We start from the raw sequence: 4,390 nt of genomic DNA, 5'->3' as shown, positions 1-4,390 counted from the left end.
GCAGCTTCGCAGACAAGCGCTCAACTGCTGCACCACGGGAGGCCCTTCACTCATTTAATTTAATAAATACTGGTTGAGTGCCTAGTACCTGCTAGGCACTGTCTCTGCACTGGGGAAGCAAAGATAAGTGAGTGGGACAGGTTTTCCAGAGACAGGAGCAGAATGTGCAGGAAACTCAAAGGACAGCAATCACTAAGCACCAAGAACAATTCTTGTCTTTAACAGGCATAAAAGGGACTAAAGCAATTTCTTACAACATACCCTCGAGATTTCCCTGCTAAAGCAGGTAGAACTAGCAAATGTAAATTAGAAAATGAGAAGGCTGATGGGGACAAGTGAATCTAATAAAATTATAATTCATTAACAAATGCAAGAATATCCTTGTTGCTCTACTCTGTCACCATAACAGACTCAATGGTTAAGAAGCAAATCCAAATAATTTTAGAGAGTAAAAAAGAAAAAAAATCCCTTAAATCTGAATTACACATAAGGATAAAAAGTCCAAATATAGTTCAAATTTATTTTCTACAAAATGGAATATATATTTTATTACCTTTAAGAACATTCTTTTTTTTTTTATTTTCCCACCCAGCTTTTATTTTATTTTTTTTTTATAAATTTTATTGTTATATTCCCCATACAATTGCAGCCCCCCCCCATTCTGACCCCAATCCCTCCCCTCCCGCCCCCGTCCCCCTAAAAGTGTCTCTGGTTCATAGTTTTTTGTTGATTTTGATTTTCACTTTAAGAACATTCTTTTTTTTAAGATTTATTTTTATTTTTATAAAAGAGCTGGGGTACAGGCCAGAGGCATGGGGCAGTGAGAGGAATCACAAGAGAAAGAGCAGGGAGCAAAACAGGCAGACGGACCAAAAATACACTCCTGAGGGGAGCGGCAGGCGAGGCAGGGGAGATGTGACAAGCGGGATTCTCCCTGACCGGCCGGAAATCGAACCGGCACTACAGAGGCTAGAGACAGCTTCACAGTGCTCCGCTCAACGCACCACGCCAACAGGGAGGCCCACTATAGGGCGGGGGAAAATGTCAGGCTTTTCTGCCCTCCCGCCATCAGGATAGATGATGGATCCTTGTGGTCCTGAATGCATGCCTGATGGCGGGCACCTGGAGTAGGGTGTGGGCATAGGTAGGTGGGATTCACCTGGGCTGAGACTGTGCTTTTTAAGGGCGGCGTCACAGGAACGCCAGGAGAAGCTGAAAGAGAAGCTGAGAACGAGCAGAAGCCCAGAAAGAAGCAGAGAAGGTGGGAGAGCCCAGATAGAGTGAAGACTTGCTGGGAGCTGGGAGGCCTGCCAGCCTCCCGGCCCCCCAGCACCCCTGCCTGCCGTGTACCTGGTAATCCCAATAAAAGGCCTGCAAAAAACCACTGAGGACTCTGACTCCTCCTTTACCTGGTCTGCTGGATCAGAAAACCTGCACTGTGCCCTATTTCTGCCCCTACACCCCCTTTAAGAACATTCTTAACCATAAAACAATATGTATATACTGCATTTTTGCCTCAATGACTCACAACTCAGCACATTCACTAGAAAACTCGTAACTTCACTTCTGGCCATGAAGGAGTTACTGGGTCTAGGATTAACCCTCTGGAGATAACTAGAAAACTGGAAGAAATACAGGAAACACTTATTTTGAGACTGCAACAAGGGTTGTAAGATTGTCATCCTTCAGAGAAGGGAAGCAATCCAGGTGATGCCTGTGCTTTCGGCCCGAAGATAGTATCATACCTTGGGCTTCCAAGGGAACACCAAGTAGAGCCTGGCAAGCTCACGGAGATCAGAACTCAGGAAAGCCGATGTGGACAGAGCAGAGAAGGAAGGGCTGGGTAGGGGAAGAAGTGGAACGGCAGACAGTGTCTCCCCACCCCACAGGGAGCTCTGGAGGTTCAATGGCCCCTCAGGGTTGTCCTAGGTTGGGCCTAAATGGCCCAGTCTTTAAATGCCCACCTTGGGCCTCCCTGGTGGCACAAGGGGTTGAGACGCAACTATGACGCTATCCACAGCCATGAAGCATGAGTTCGATCCCTGGCCAGGGAGCTACCCACATAGCGAGGCAGACCTACATCTCCTGTCTCGCCCGCTGCTTCCCTCAGCAGTGTATTTCAGTAAATCTGTCTGTTTTGTTCCCCACTCTGTCTCTGATGAATCTTCTCACCCCCCCACACACACCTCTGGCTTGTACCTTAGTTCTTGTATGCATAAATAAATAAATCTTAAAAAAATAATAATAAAAAAATAAATAAATGCCCACCTCATCAGTCACTGAATGTGAGAGCCTCCATCTCCACCCCAATCCAGGGAAAGAACATAACCTTGAGCGAGGGGTTCACTGTAGTTGAGGCAATCCCCTAAAGGCCAAAAGCACTCACAGATGCTGAGTAGCAAGACCCTCCTCAAAGGCCAACTGGGCAGCATACAGTGTTCACTGCAGGGAGCTCTTAAGATGACTAGTCTATTATATTATTTCCATTTCAGGGAAGGCTCGATGATTCATAGTTCAACACAATTCAAAGGTTCGTCCACTAACTGTATGACATCCTCAGCTCTTCAAGATCTAGGACCTTCCTAACATCTTCATCCCTGTCTCTTGACACTCTTCACATAGGCTCCAGACCACAAACATGGCAAGTAGACCCAAGTTCTCTTTAATGTCCCAGGTTCTCTCTTGCTTTTTTGCCTCTGCACATTCTTTCACTACCTGAGGCCAGGTGGTGTAGCTACCATTGTGTTCCTGTACACACCATTCTTCAAATTCCCACCAACATCACAATTGTCAAGTCTACATGTCTGAGACCCCATTGGCCCTTGAACTCCTCAAAAGTACCATTTTCTTCTTTTTATTCAGAACACCAACCTCCAAGTCTGAGGTATAGCAGGCAATAAAAAAAAAAAAAAAGTGTGAGAAATTAATGGAGAGGTGGGTGAGATCATTAAGCATTCTCACTTTGTACTTCCTACCTTTACTCTTTTGTTAGTTGTTTGTCCCCTGGCCATGAGACTTCTGAAAAGCACTCCTATTGGTGGGACTCTGGTTATTTCACTGAAACTGTGAGGGGGCACTCACTTCCCCTTTTCCCACAAGGCTGCAAAACTGCCTTGCTCTCAAATCCTAGAAATTAGACTTTCACTGTGGCCTCTGCAGGACCTGTTTTTCCATTTAATTTATTCTCAATATTCTGCCTGAAGTTTGTCTGATCTCTGAAGTTTAGTATGGGACGATGCTTATTATTCTTCTGGCCTGGCATCTTGCCTATGGCTCTTCTCTAAACGTCACCCTGAACAAGCCATGTGCCATCTGAATAAGACCAAGAGACCCACCCTTCCCTTCTCCACTGGTTCACCCACTTCAGGCCCCTCCACAAAATTCTCTTCCTGACACCACAATGCATACTTTCTCATTTCAAAACAATTCATTAGCTTCTGTATGTTAAGCAATAAAACTGCTGATTTTATATTTCATCACAGATTATTAATATAAAATGCATTAAAATACACACACACACACATACACACCCTTATTCCAAACATCTGAGGCCAGAAAGTGCTTGCAGAGATTCATGTACAAATGGAATTCATGGAATGCAGATAATTCCTAAGGCTTGACTCGCAAGACTAAACATGGTTGAGGGGACAAGGTCAAAATGACTATCTGCCCACTGTCAGCACAAAGTGTGCCTATCCCTAACTGAGTGTACTCATGCACACAATTCAGCTCAATAAAAACAAACACATGAAAGAAGTTATTCTCCATGGGGAGGATTGTGTTAAGAAACCAGTTGTTTCTTATTTCTATTTTGTATGTGTGGTGGTTTTTTTGTTTTGTTTTGTTTTTTGGGGTCTTTTTTGCATAGAAGAACAGGGATGTAGGCCAGAAGTGGGGGGAGGAGAGGTAAGAGGATCCACCAAAGAGAGAGTACGGAGCAGAACAGATGGATTTACTACAAAACACTGCTGAGAGGAGCAATAGCCCGAACAGGAGAGGTCTGCTGTGCCATATGTGGGTCAGCTCCCTGGCTGGGGATGGAACTCAGGCCACAGAGGTGATCGCGCTGAGACTTAACCCGTAGGCCACCAGGGAGGCCCCTGTTTCTTATTTCTAACCTTTATGCTAAAAAAAGCTAGAGTGAAAAGGCAATGCAAGACACTAGGTTTTAGAATTTAAATGAATAAACCAACACATTTACCAACTAATAACACCTAATTCATGATAAAATATAGTGCCTACTCTGAACTAAGCATTTTTATAACTGTCACTTAATCTTTGGTACAGATATTAATAATAATATCACCAGTTAACAGATGAAAACAGGTTTGGGGAAGTAAAGTTTCTTATCCAGGTGGCTCTGCCAGGGAACTGGTCTCAGAGCCATCTC

The sequence above is a fragment of the Talpa europaea genome (genome assembly GCF_964194135.1).
Source record: "Talpa europaea genome assembly, chromosome: 8".
Lineage (NCBI taxonomy): Eukaryota > Metazoa > Chordata > Mammalia > Eulipotyphla > Talpidae > Talpa > Talpa europaea.
The sequence above is the reverse complement of the archived record's forward strand: the minus strand, read 5'-3'. Positions refer to the sequence as shown.